This window comes from Ictidomys tridecemlineatus, chromosome 15, assembly GCF_052094955.1.
Source record: "Ictidomys tridecemlineatus isolate mIctTri1 chromosome 15, mIctTri1.hap1, whole genome shotgun sequence".
Taxonomy (NCBI): Eukaryota; Metazoa; Chordata; class Mammalia; order Rodentia; family Sciuridae; genus Ictidomys; species Ictidomys tridecemlineatus.
Window position 1 is genome coordinate 6,885,575 of NC_135491.1, and position 15,169 is coordinate 6,900,743.

Genomic DNA, 15,169 nt, shown 5'->3' on the forward strand with positions numbered 1-15,169 from the left:
CCAGAAGTCACACCACACACACACACACACACACACACACACACACACACACACACCTAATCGACAACCTGTGCTGAACCAAGAATACCAACCTGATCTTCTGCTTTAGAAACACAAAGTGACTTTCCAGACACCTCATTGTCCTGGAGTTAGCACAACTGGAGAAACTCTGTAGTAATCAATACCACCCATCCTAGGATGTGTGTGGTCCCCCAAACCTAACTTGGTAATTGATGACCACACTAAATCCCCATAAGACTAAGGGTTATCATCTCACCATTCTTACCAACAAGGTCGTGTCTAGAACAGCAGCTGGCATGCCAGGGACCCTTCTCCCACTTGGGCCCTGTGATGTGGTCACCTGGTTTCCATGGGCTAGAGACCAAGGATCCTCAGAATTTATTAAGATTGTCTGTTGAAATAGGCAACGTCACCCTGCCTCTTTGAATCAGTGGGGTTGGAGAAAAACCTCTAGAAATCACACTTCTCAGTGACATCCATGGCAAAGAAACTTCCCCCACCACCAAAAGTCATGGTCTTGAAAATCAAGGCCCACGACTCAGGAGGCTGAGGTCAGCCAGTTGGAGGCCAGCCTCAGCAACTTAGCAAGACCCTGTCTCAAAAGTTTGTAAAAGGACTAGGGGTGCAGTTCAGTGGTAGAGTGCCCCTCGGTTCAATCCCTAGTGCAAAAAAAAAAAAAAATGAGGAGGAGGGGAGGAGGAGAAAAAGAAGAGGAAAGAAAATCAATGCCCACTCACATCTCCATCCACCAGTTATCAATTGATTCCCACATCATTATCTGCCCTTTGTACCTTCACATCTTCTATTTACCTCAGAGACCTCCAAACATTCTTTTTCACGCTCCTGTCAGTGATGATTTTCTGAGAAAACACATTTCAACATGTGTAGAAATTTTACACCTGAACTATTCTCGTTCTACATACTTGATACCAGTGACACTTAATTTGCTTTACTTATTAGAGTTAAAATAACTGCAAGCAGAAATTCTAAATTATTGTTCTTATGTTCCAAGAGTAAAATGTCTTCTACAGCCCAATTTCAAGAGCTCTGAAAAAAGTCTGGTGGTGAGGCACACGCCTGGAGTCCCAACAATTCGGGAGGCCGAGGCGCGATGAACCCAAGTTCCAGACCAACCTCAGCAATTTAGTGAGGCCCTAAGCAACTTAGCAAGTCCCTGTATCAAAAAAATAAAAAGGGGCTGCGGATATGGCCCAGTGATTAAGCACCCAGGGTTCAATCCCCAGGACCAGGGGTGAGAAGGAGTATTAAAGTGTTTACAGGCAGAGAACCCCAGCCCCTTCCTGCCCCAAATTCAGCCTTCCTGGTCTCCTGTCTCTTCCCATGCTCTGCTGGGCCTCCAGGTCTGGAGGGACCCAGCTTGGGACACCAGGACTGGGTAGATCTAGGATGAGTCCAAACTCCAGCAAGAGAGAAGAGGCCTGGGCCCACTTCCCACCATCACCCACACCTCTGTGTCTCTTTTCCTCCCTCAGAGTCAGGGCAGACCACAATCAGCCACCACAACCTGAGTGTCACCACGGGTGACACTCTAGAAGGAGGAAGGTAAAAACCAGCGCAGACAATGCTTCCTAAATGACCTAGAGCTCTAGTTCAGAGGTCTTTTTTGTATGAGCTTAAAGGGAGAGAAATTCAGGCTCTGGGGACATGAGTGGCCCTCATTTGCAGGGGCACCGGTCCCTGAAACCACTTTCCTTTCAAGAAGTAGACATTGTAGGAGACTCAGAAGAACTTCCCTGAGTTCCAGTCCAAGTGACGGAGCTGGAAATAGAATCAAGGTCTAAGATCCTTTCACTGTTCATCTTTGCACCAGGTTATATGCTCCTCAACCCTCGCAGCTTGGGTGCTGGCATGGGGCCCACATTTCTCAACCTGCAGAGCTCTCGTGAGCTCAGAGAGGAAAACAAGGAAGTGCAAGGTATTCTCCATAAGCGTGGAGATTGGTGGTCTCGATGAATGCAGGGTTAGACGCCTCTGCCCCACCTCCCCCCAAATGGCCCAGGTAAACTCAATCATCACAGGCAATGGGCAGCCGTGAGGAGGTTTTCTGCCAGGAGTCTCTGGTCTCTTTGTTTCTGTATGCACCATATACAAACAGGACTCCTTAGCCCGGGCTGGGGATGTGGCTCAAGCGGTAGCACGCTCGCCTGGCATGCGTGCAGCCCGGGTTCAGTCCTCAGCACCACATACGAAAAAAGATGTTGTGTCCGCCGAGAACTAAAAAATTAATATTAAAATTTCTCTCTCTCTTAAAAAAAAAAAAAAGAAGACACCTTAGCCCATCTGTCGGGTCCTCAATATAACAGAATAAATCTGTTTCTCCTCCAACTGGATATCATAGTGGATTCTGTTGTTGGCAACTAAGAGCCTTGACCAATACTGGTTATTTCCAGATAATGACCTACCCTGGAAACATAAAGCCCTAGAGTACATCCGACAGCAGTCTTAGAACCCAGCTCTAAAGGGAGAGTTCCTGTCATATTGATAAGAACATTTTAATGAATAAGGTGCAGGTATGCGAGATGACTCCTTTGAAGGGTGAAGTGCTAGTTAAGACAAGTTACTTGCAGTATGTGTTTTCATTTGAAAAAGAGCAATATTCGAGACGTCCACCTTGAACGGCAAACATTATTTTCAGCTGGCATTGGAATGTATTTTTTCACTCATTAAATGCGGTGTGTCTGTGATTTCCTTCAGTGGACACAATGACGACTCACTCAGATAGTACTGGGAAGCCACCCACAGCCTCCCTCTTGATCCCTGCTCACACATTCTCCAAAACCTACTTGGGATGAGGAGCAGAAGATCAGCTAAGCTGATTCTACTCACGAGAAGCATCAGACAAACTGGAATAGAGGGATTCTATGAAATAAATGGCTTGCACTCTAAAAGGGTCAGTATCATGGAAGAGAAGGGCTGAGGACTGTCCCAGGCACAGTCCCTGATCAGATCCTGGGATGGAAAATGTTTTTTGCTATAAAGGATATTATTGGAGTAGCTGGGGGAATTGAATAAGGCGTGTAGATTGGATCACAGAAGTAGACCAATGTCAGTGTCCTGATTTTGGTCATAGAGGAAAATGTCCTTGTTCTGGGGAGTGTAAAGGGGGAGTGGGTCAGCAACTGCTCTCAAACAGTTCTGAAAGATAATAGTTATTACTGTGGTAGTAAATGTGAGTGACAGTGAAGATGACACCAATGTGATAAAAAGTCACAGTTGGGAGACCTGTAGAGAGGGGTACAAGAGCCTTTCTACTATACTTGCTACTTTCCCATAACTCTGAAATTATTTCAAATAAAGTTACCTCAAGAAACATACACCAACAAACAGAGCATCAGATTTTAGGGTCATACAGAGTACCAAGATAAACAGAACTGTTCTCTGAAAATCCCCTCCCAAATGTCCATCAATAGGGGATGGGCTAGCTATACCATGGAGCAACCATCAGGAAAATGTGTTTCCCTTGAAAGTTTTGATTTAGATCAATTATTATTGACATAGAAACTGTCTTAGATACATTTTTAAATTTCAAAAAGCAGATTACAACTTGTATGTTATACTCCTATTTTTATAAAAATATATGTACTTATAAGAGTCTAGGAGGATACAGAACCAAATCCTCCCAAGTGTTATATGAGAACTGTGGGGGATGGGGATGTTGTTCAGTGGCAGAGCATTTGCCTATCATGCTCAAGACCCTGGGTTCCATCCAAAAAGGAGGAGGAGGAGGAGGAGGAGGAGGAGGAGGAGGAGGAGGAGGAGGAGGAGGATTGATGATTTTTATAAATTTTTTTTAATTCTCAGGGTGGCATGAACTCTTTATAAGGAGCACATAATATCATAATTTTGCCACCAAAACAATGAAATCATTTCCATTTTTAAGAAGCACTAGACATACTCCTAATCGATACCGAAAAATCTAATTAAATATAAATGCAATAATAAATCAAAAATAAGTTGCAGAAGACTCGTTGTGGAAGATAAGTGATGGGTACATGGGTTTGTGAGTGAGTTTCCCTATTTATGTGCACGTTTGAAATTTTTCCATTTCCTCTTAATATTTTCTAATGAAACTGAAGTGCTCTTTGGCACCTGCCTGCCCCCCAGCCTCCCATACTCAGTAACTTTTTCTCGTATCCACACCCAGTTCCCATCCAGCCTCTTCTCCTGCCTGGACCATCGACCCAGCCTCCTCTGGTCTCCAGCCTCCTCTGGTCTCTAGCTTCCACTCTGTCCCCTTTCTGTGGGTCTGTGACGTCTGACCTTAGGGGTCTACGGAAAAGAGAGAGAGGGGAGCACGTGTGGAGCCCTTTTATTGGGAAGAAGCCATTCAAATGAGGCAAGGGGTCTGGTTTCAGGGGACTGAATCCAGCTTCCTGATGTCTGCTGTCAGCAGGTTGACTGTCCTCTAAGGAGTGGTGCTCAAAAGCAGAACAAGAGAAGGGGACACACAAAGGGAGTTTCCACGGAACATTCTATCCCAAACAGAACAGAGGGGTAGGATTACAAAGGAATAGGTGAGTGTAGCTCAACCCCAGGGGTGTGCCTACTCAGGAGACTGGCCTTGCTATCCAAGCGGGTCACTGCCCACGCCACAATGAATGCACTGGTTGGTCAGAGCCTGGTGCATCAGGACTGGAAGGCGTGGTCATTCAGAGCGGCTCCCTACAGCATAGGAAAGTTATGTCTAGTTTATTCTACTGTCTTTCCCATTCCCATCCCCCTCCCCCCTCCCCTATCCCAGTCTGGTGAACCTCCACTCCAAAGCCCTTCAGTGAGTCAACATCTGCATATCAGAGAGAACATTAGGTCTTTGGTTTTGGGGGATTGGCTTATTTCACTTAGCATGATAAGTTCCATTCATTTACCAGCCAAATGCCATGATTTCATTCTTCTTTATGGCTGAGTAACATTCCTTTGTGTCTATATGCCATATTTTCTTTATCCACTCATCTGTTGAAGGGCATCTAGGTTAGCTCCATAGCCTAGCTATTGTGATTCCAGCTGCTATGAACATTGATGTGGCTATATCACTGTAGGATGCTGATTTGAAGTCCTTTGGGTACATGCTGAGGAGCGTGATAACTGGGTCAAATGTGGTTCCATTCCAAGTTTTCTGAGGAATCTCCATGCTGCTTTCCAGATTGGTTGCACCAATTTGCAGCCCCACCAGCAAAGTATGAGTGTACTTTTCCCCCACGTCGAGTCTGTTTCTTAGATTCCAGATCCCTGCCCTTCTCTCCTTTGTCAATATCTTTGTCCTTATAACCCAGGTTCCTCCTGCTCCTGGAAAAGCCTTCAGCAGCACAGCCTCAGAGGGGGGTTCAGCAAACTCTACTGAAGACATCCCAAGGGCACCCCCCATCTCCATGGAGGCCCAGGATGTGCCAACTCTGCCTCCAGCCGCTCGTCTTTCCAGCAATGGAAGCCATCCAAGTTCAGGTACATTGATGAGAGCAAAAAGAAGAGGGAGGCAAGACAAGAGGAGGGAGATACAGTAATAAGAGGTTTTAAATATCCAAATACAGTTCTTGAGCAAAGGAAGAACTACTTGGTGGGCTGGGGCTGTAGCCAGTGGCAGAGCGCTTGCCTGGCATGCGTGAGGCACTAGGTTTGAACCTCAGCACCATGAAAATAAATAAAATAAAGGTATGTGTCCATCTACATCTAAAAGTGTTTTTTTTTTTTTTAAGGACGATTTTGCTGCTATTCAGGCTTTTTGTTTTGTTTTGTTTTGGGTTTTTTTTTTTAAATATTTATTTTTTAGTTATCGGCAGTGGACACAACATCTTTGTCTGTATGTGGTGCTGAGGATCGAACCCGGGCCGCACGCATGCCAGGTGAGCGCGCTACCGCTTGAGCCACATCCTCAGCCCCTGCTATTCAGTTTTGAAACAAACACTGAATCTCTTAAAATTATTTCAAAATTTTCCCTAAGACTCCACAAACAAAATAATGATCGTATTTACAATTTTAATGAGGGTTCTGCTAATGCTCAGAGCGGGGGAATTTCGCCTTCATTTCCTCTCTGGGCTCTCCTGTCCCAGGCCATTCCACAGGGGCTTAGAACTCTGAGTGGGGACATTTCCTCCCCAGTCAAGACTGAGGTAGCAAGAGGGGGGTGCAAGTCTTGGTTGCTTTCTCCCCCTCTGTGCCTTCCTGTGCTTGGCCCTGGGTGCAGGCGTGGACACAAAAAGTGTGCACACCATGGTGACCAGCCAGAGGACCAGAAGGGGAGGGAGGAGACCAGGAAAGGGGCCCAGGGAGGTGTTTTGAAATGAATTCCTGGGCTTGTCTCTGAGAGGCATCCATGTGGTCTGAACCCTGAACAGCATTCCAAAGACTCCGAGGAGAACAAAATTCAGGGATGTATCAGGTTCCAAACTGACCAGTGGGTAGTCCATATGAAAGACACAGCAAAAGAGCACGGATCTGAGAAGCACAGTTTGAAATAAGAACTCCCTTTGAAACTACAACCCATAGAAGTCTGCTCAGGACCCAAGGCCTGAAGCAAACCAGGTGAATGACCTGTCTAAACAAAAATGTCAGCACGGTACACAGGACTCAAGCAAGCCCAGAGCTTCAAAACTCAACATTCAAAATGTCCAGGATATAGTCTGAAATCACTCAGCACATAAAGTGTCAAGAACCTCGCAATTCACATGAGAAAATCAACAGGCCCACAGACGACATATTGGAACTGAGAGACACGGAGCAGTGTCTGAAGCAGAGTAAAGCAACATGTCTCACTGACAGGAGTCTGGGAAATACGTGTTGCAGGCTTCTTTAGATAGAAAGGGCAGGATAAAAAGATTAAGGAACTGAGCAGCAACAAACAATACCCAACACGAGCCACCACTGTGGTGTGTCAGCATCCATTCCCACCAACCTACCCTTATTTAAACTCTTGTACATCAACAAAAACAACACCTTGCTCCCATCTGCTAGGATGCACCGTCCCTTCTAAAGAGGAAGTTGTGCCAGAGGCAGGGAGCACACCCATAATCCCAGCAGCTCTGAGCCTAAGGCAGGAGGATCATGAACCCAAAGTCAGCCTCAGCAACTTAGGGAGGCTCTGAGCAACCTAGCAAGTCCCTGTCTCTAAATAAAAAGAAGAAAGGGCTGTGGATGTGGCTCTGTGGTTAAGTGTCCCTGGGTTCAATCTCTTGTACCAAAAAAAAAAAAAAAAACAGTTGTGCTTGACCTTGAAGAATAGCACTTAACAGTGGCTTTGACATGTGTCAGAACTTCTCATGGAGCCTCCTAGTCCTTTACGATGGTTCCAGGCTAGAGCTGGTAGAGATGATGGCTGCACGGGCTTCATGAGATCCCTCCGTTTAGACACTTGAGTTTAGATGGGGTCACTTCAAATGGTTATGGACACAGGAATGTAAAATTGAGTTCATGAGCAAATTCCTGTGCTTACTTCCACAGGGAGGCAACCATGGGACTGTGCTGTCCTTGGAGTCCGGTTCTGAGCATCTAGTCCTGGCCGGTGAGTCTGTTTAAAGGCGTATTTCCATCAGTCCCAAGGAGCACACTCTGGGGACTGAAAAGCAGAGCAATGCCGAGGACCGCCTGCCACATCACAGGGATGGCGTGAGTGTCCCACTGGACCTGCCCCTCTTGGAACCAGACCGCTTCACTCTGCTGATTTTCAAGTATCAAGCCTAGCAGGTCAAGTCCCCACAAGCCACGGGTTTAGGTAATGTAGAAGGCACGGACATCTTTATCTCTAATGCGTGCTCGGCTCCTCTCTAAAGGTTGCTAAGTCCTCAGGGCCCAGGTTTGTTGAGCCCAGGATTTGATTTTACCTTATTTGCAAGTTAATATGTTAGCCTGTTCCTGTTCATAAATCTTAGCAGAAGACACAAGACTCCTGGGTCAGAGACAGAGGACCATAATTATTACTCCCAGCACAGCAAGAACGATGAACATCAGCAGGTTTGCGACGGTTCCCCTTCTCCCCAAACCCCACAAGGGCCTAGATGGCTGCCTGCACACACTGGGTCTGTTCTGTGGGAGAGGAGCTCTGGTCTAGGTGAGTCTGGCAACAAGCAAGCCTCTCTGTGCCGGCAGGAGGTTGGCCTCGTCTCTTAAGCTGCCTAAACAACACCATAGAAGAGTGATGGGGGCCGGGCCGTCATGGTCCACCCAGAAGGACACACAGGATCACAAGACACCAGTGGAGGACAGTCTCCCAGTGGTACCCCCCACACTCCACAGCTACCTCGTTTCCTCTTCTGGCAAATTTTCACATGGTGATGGCCCTCCATCAGCCACTCTGACCCACAGAGTCTGGAATAAAATCTTTATCAAATTTTTTCATTCAACATTTAATTTAATTCCTCTCATAAGGAAGTTTAAACTGATCATGATTTTTGGTGTCATCACCAATAATTACAGGATGACAATGGATGAACCCCAAAGCCTCCCCCATCCCCATGGGACGTGCCATAGCTCACCTTCCTTGTACATAGCATATAACTGGAAAGATACAGTCCCTGCAGTTTTGTCAGACTCTACTGGATCACTGTCACTTTGTCTGTTTAAGCCACCTGTGTAGCATCGGCAAGCAGTTCTGAGCTAAGACAGGAGTCAGCCAACTTTTTCTGTAAAGGACCAGATAATAAATATTTTGGGTTTTGTAGGACAGATGGTCTCTGTTACATATTCACACACACACACATACCCTTAAAAATATAAAATCCTTTCTCGACTTGGGGGCCGTACAAAAATAGGTCATAGGCTAGATTTATCCTAAAGGCCAGTTTGCTGCTACCTGAACTAAGGCCTTGAGAGTCCAAGCAGAAAATTCTGGTAGCTAACAAGAATCAAGCTTGCCACCCCGAGGGTGAACTGCCAGACTGACCCAGGGGAAGGAAGGTGCATTGTGCTCAAGAGTGGCCAGGCAGCAAGGCCCAAACAGGTTTCACTCTGGTCTCTGTCATTATCCAAGAGGCAGCCAAGGAGAGAAGTCCCTCTGGACAGTGTCACATTCAGTGACCAAATGGTCTAAGGTGTGTGGACCAGGAGAGTGAGGGAGGTAGAGTCAGAAATCCTCACTAGGAGCGATGGCACTCTCCTGTAATCCCAGTGACTTGGGAGGCTGAGGCAGGAGGATGGTGAGTTAAAGACAGCCTCAGCAATTTAGTGAGACCCTGTCTCAAATTAAAACAGAAAGGGCTGGGGATGTGGCTCAGTGGTTGAGTGACACAGGGTTCAATACGTTACCAAAAAGAGAAAGAAAGAAACCCTTCCCAGTGGGTATTTTGTTGTCTTTTTGTTCGTTTGTTTTTTGTGGAGCTGGGGACTGAGCCCAGGGCCCCGTGCATGTGAGGGGAGCCCTCTACCACCTGAGCCACACGCCCAGCCCCCCAGTGGGTTTTAAGGAAACTGTCCCAGCCTTCAGGAGGGTCATGCACCTGGGGTAGGAAGGAAAGTGAGAGGCCCTTAAACAGCAGCTGTGATCCGTCTTCTGAGTGGGCGCTGGCCCTGGACGACTGCTGTCCCCTAGTGGACACCACAGCCCTTTACCAGAACCCAACCAGCCAGTAATTCCCGTGTGGGGTGGTGGCGAGGTGAGGCTTTCTACGAAGGGTAGTTTGTACTTTTCCACACAAAAAAACGGAGATGACAGGAGGACCCCACCAGTGCGCTCAGAACGCAGACCTCACGCTTGCCCACTGGACTCGTCGGCACAGTCGGAGCTGAGCCAGCCTCAAATGGGGCTGTGAGCCCCGGAGCCAGAAACCTCCGCAGGCCAGGGGGTGCTGGGTGCTGGGGTGCTGGGAAGGCCTGTCTGCAACCTCCTCCTGGGATCCCAGTTGTTTCTGGAAGACTACATGGAGAGGGCTGCGCATGACAGTCCCTGAAGCCCTCATATTAGGGGGCATAGGTAGGAGGAGCATCTGAGACATCTGTACCATCCACGTCTACCTTCAGCGGTGGAAGCTGTATGCCAGTATGTCAAGTTGCCCGAGGGTCCTGCTCCACAGGGTCCCTTGGGTTCCCTTCCCCACTGTTAGTCTTATCAGTTGAATTCAGGTGTTTTTTCCCCTTGGGGAACTTGGACTGAGAAGTCAACCTGCCTTGAATCTGTAACTACAGTCTCAGCCACCCACCAGGAGCAAGGGTGGGGCTAGCAGAGGCAGGGTTTGACCTTTATCCCTTCAGGGTGGGTTGCCACAGCTGTGCTGCACGGAGCTCCCAGTATCAGCAAGAACTCAGACCAAGTCCCCTCTCTTCCTGCCCCTCCACGAACCACCAGGCTCAGCCCTCCAGGCCTCAACAGCTCAGTCACCCCTGCACCCAGCTGTGGGTCTGGTCCAAGTCTGGCTGAGGCAGGGGCCACGAGCTAGTGGGATGGACTCTACACAGATGTTTCCGGTCCTCGCACACTCCATCAAGTAGCAAGACCCTCACTCCTTTTTATTTTTAAAAAATATCAGTTCACACTTAATATTTAAGCAACATTAATTTCCAATAGATTTACAAGCCATTAAACAGACCACAAAAATGTCACAGGAAAGATGTTAACCAGATGCACATGAGATTTCTTTTTTTAAAAGCAATAGTAAAATATATATATATATATATATATATATATATATATATGTCCACAGGTTCTCATCCATCTTGCACAGCAGGATGCATTTGGGCTATTCTTTCAGACACACCCATCCATTCCCCAGATGTCTTCCTATAAATCCTTTCATTAACCAACAAATATTTATTGAGTGAATATTTTTAACATAACTGTTTTAGGTGCTGCTGTTAGCGGTAAGCAAGATAGATGGGGTTCCTCCTGTCCTGGGGCTTTCAGCTTCATCACGTAAACATGATGAATACAGTAATTCCCTGTCGAGGAAGGCAAACTTTCAGAAGTGGATACTAGATTCAAGATTCGGGTATTTATAAATGTGTCCCAGACACTCACTCCGAATTAGACTGCTATTCATGTCACAGGTTTGCTGTTTTAGGGATCAGCAATCCAGAAGGAGCTACAACTCTGATTTTAAAACAGAATGTTAGGTCAGATACAAAAACTTCAGAAGAGATAACTTTTTGAAAAGCTTGGAGAATGAAAAAAAAATTGGTTTTTACAATACATAATAGCACTGCCAAAGCACCTACCTATACCTTCCGTAAAAATACTGTAGAGCCAGGGGCAGCAGGGCACACAGGAGGCTGAGCCAGGAGGATCAGGGGTTCAAAGCCAATCTCAGCAACTTAGTGAGGCCCTAAGCAACTTACTGAGACCTTGTCTCTAAATAAAAAATAAAAAGGGCTGGAGATGTGGCTTAATGGGTAAGCACCCTTGGGTTCAATTCCTGCTACAAAAAAAAAAAATTATAGAAAATAACTCTGAACACACCACCATGTTCTCTGCTTGCCTGGCTTCTTTTTTGGCCGAGATGAGGCCTGGGGTGGGCATGCACAGGACCAGGGATTGAACTCAGGGGCACTCGGCCACTGAGCCCCAGCCCCAGCCCTGTTTTGTATTTTATTTAGAGACAGGGTCTCCCTGAGCTGCTTAATGACAGTGAGCAGCAGCCCAGGCCCCCTTTGATCAGTTTGTTTCAATCTTACTTCCCCTCCCTCTCTCTCCTCTCTCTCTCTCCCCTCCCTTTCTCTCCTCTCCCTCTTTCTCCTCTCCCTCTCTCTCCTTCCTCACTGCCACGAACTGAACAGCTTTCCCTTGCCACACCCTTCTTCAGCCATGATGATCTCCCTCACCTCAGGCTCAAAGAAATGGAGACGGCCAGCCTTGGACTCAAAACTCTGAAACATTCTTCTGCTTTCAAGGTTGGGAAGCATTGCCAAAGAGCCGTGGAGAGGGCAGCTGTAGAGGGCCTCAAACGTGAGACCTTTCACCATGCCTGGCTGCCCAGACTCAAGATCCTGAACAGCGTTGTGAAAGTATTCGTCACCTTAATTTTAAAAGTGGCATTTGCAAACATCACATCAAAGCTATCTACATGGATTCATTTGACCAATAATCAATGCTCAAACCTTACAGTGAAATTTTTTTATTTGTTCTAATTAGTTACACATGATAGCAGAATGCATTTCGATTCATCGTACACAATCCTTATAATGAAATTTTGCAACTAAAAAAAAAAAAAATCCTGCTTCCGGCCACTAGACCCCATTAGAAGGTAGGACTGTGAAGACCCTCATTACTGGCCACCCCCTCCACTTGGATAACAGAGTCTCTGCTGGATCCTGAGGAGTCTTCTCATGTCCTGGAACCAGGTCCACGGAGTCCTTTTCCTTCCTATTCCAGAAAGTCATGCCTTCATCATAATCACTTCCTCTTTGTCAACACTGCCAGGTCACTCAGCAGTTAGCCCAACACTGCCTCATGAATGTGGCCAGAGGACGCCGGCCTCCCAGTCAGAGACAGCAGATGCAGGCAGCATGAGCATCAGCACATTGGCTTGGCTCCCCTGGACTCCAAAGTCCCCTGGGGGCTGATCTGGACACCTGCGACTCTGTGGGGTCTGGAGAGGATGAGGAGTTCCAGAACAGAGTTTCAGATGCAGGATTTTTGCAAGAAGGACTTCCACTCAAACTTGGCCATGTGTCAGGTCACCTGCTAGAGTGGCTTTAGTGAAATTGCTGCAGGTGGAAGGCGCCATCTCCAAGATCCAAAAAGCCCCCTGGGCTGCTGTGCTGCCTCTGTAGTGGGAGGCCACAGAGCCAGCAGGTTGTCCCGTCTACACAGCAAAATGATTCCCCGAGCCACAGCCCAGGGAGTCCTCAAGATGATGGCGTGGAGGACAGGGCCTTCTGCCCTTAGTCAGCCAAGATTGGGTGGCAGGCAGTGCATATAAGCAGTGGACATCATGACCCAAAAGTCAATAAAAAATGGCTAAAAACATGTGAAATTATGCTCAGCATCACTAGCCATTAGGAAAAGACAAGTTAAGAAGTACACTGACCGGGCTGGGGATGTGGCTCAGTGATGGAGTACTTGCCTTGCATATATGAGGCACTGGGTTCGATTCTCAGTACCATATACAAATAAATAAAATAAAGGTCCATTGGAAACTTAAAAAAAAGGGGGCGGGGATTATTTTTAAAGAAGCACACTGAGGCTGGGCGGGTGGTGCGTGCCTATAATCTCAGTGGCTCAGGAGGCTGAGGCAGGAGGATCACAAGTTCAAAGCCAGTCTCAGGCCCTGAGCAACTTAGAGATCCTATCTCAAAGTAAAAAAAATAAAAATGTCTGGGATGTGGCTCAATAGTTCAGCGCTCCTGGGTTCAATTCCTGGTATCAAAAAAAGTACACTGAGTTACCATTTCACATCTCTGGGAAAGCTCTGATTTTCTTTAAAAATAGCAAGAGATTGACTGGGATGTAAAGAAATGTGAACCCACATACATTGCTGGTGAGAATGTAAATGGTCCAGCCTCTGTGTTAAGACAGGTTAGCAAGTCCTCAAAAAAGTGAAGCCTAGACTAACCACATATCTGACCCAGTAATTCCACTTCCAGGTATCTACCCAACAGAACTAAAATCAGGTGTTCAAACTAAAGCCTGTACATTAATGTTCACAGCAGTATTAATCGCAATAATCAAAAGACAGGAACAACCCAAAAGTCCATCAAAAGGTGAACGGTATATTGTGGTATATTGACACAATGGAACATTATCCAGTCCCCAAAAATGACTAAAGTTTCGATTCATACTGAAATGTATATAAATCTTGAAAACATTATACTAATGAAATATGATGCAAAGGCCATATATTTTTATTGTATTTATATGAAATGTCCAAGTAGGCAAATACATATAGATAGAAAGCTAATTGGTAGTAGCCGGTGGCTGGGGGAGAGAGAGATTGAGGAGTGATGGTTTAATGGGTGCTGTTTGAAGTGATGAAAACTTTTGGAACTGGTGGTTAACAACAATGTGAGTATATCTAATGCCATAAATTTTCCACTTAAAAAGTGTTCAAGGGCTGGGGATATGGCTCAAGCGGTAGCGCGCTCACCTGGCATGCGGGCGGTCCCGGTTCCATCCTCAGCATCACATACAAACGAAGATGTTGTGTCCACCAAGAACTGAAAAATAAATATTAAAAATTCTCTCTCTCTCTCTCTCTTAAAAAAAAAGAAATCATTTTTTTTAAAGTGTTCAAAGCCAAGTGCAGTGGTGCACGCCTGTAATGCCAGTGACTGGAGGCTGAGGCAGGTGGATTACAAGTTTGAGGCCAGCCCCAGCAACTCAGTGAGGCCCTAAGCAACTTAGTGAGACCCTGTCTCTCAATAAAAAATAAAAAGGACTGAGGACGTGGCTCAGTAGCTAATTGTCCCTTCAATCCCCAGTACCACCACACCTCCCCCCAAACAAAAGTGTTCAAACAGTAATGTTACATTTTGTGTATTTTACAAGAATAAAAAATAGAATCTAGAAAGAAAGATTGCCTCTATTTATAGACAGCATGATCATGTACATAGAAAAGCCCAAAGAATATGCAAAAATAATATTAGAACTAACAAAGTGAGTTTAGAAAGATTATAGGACAGAGGGTCAACAGGAAAAAATCAGCAGCATTTTTTATACTAACAGTAAGAAATTAGGAATTAAAAATGTGTAAACAATACCATTGTATGTACCATTTGTAAACAGTACATTGTATGGAGACAAATCTAACAAAATATGCACGAGATTTATATGCTGAAAATCACAGACATTCATCACAGAAGACCTAACTGGCTTGAGATATACAATGTTTATGGATCAGATGATACAGTTCTAGTAAGATCTCAATCTCCCCAAATCGACCGGTGAATTCACCACAATCCCAAGCAAAGTTCCACGAGGTTTTTGAAAAAAAAAAAAAATGACAATAGCATTCCAAAATTTGTTTAAAAAAATCAAAGAAGTGGAACAGACTGAGGATTATAATCCAGCCTTTGGGGAAATTCGACCCTTTGGAGACTCCCACGAAGGCTTCAAAGTCCTAAGACCAGGAGCTGGACCCGGACCAACGGACCAAAGGCAAGCGGAGCCATAGGGGAGGGGGGACGCGCGGAGGGGTGCGTCAAAGACTGTGTCATTCAGGGGACCCTAGAATAGAGACGCAGGGACGAAATACAGATAAATGGGGAACGATTC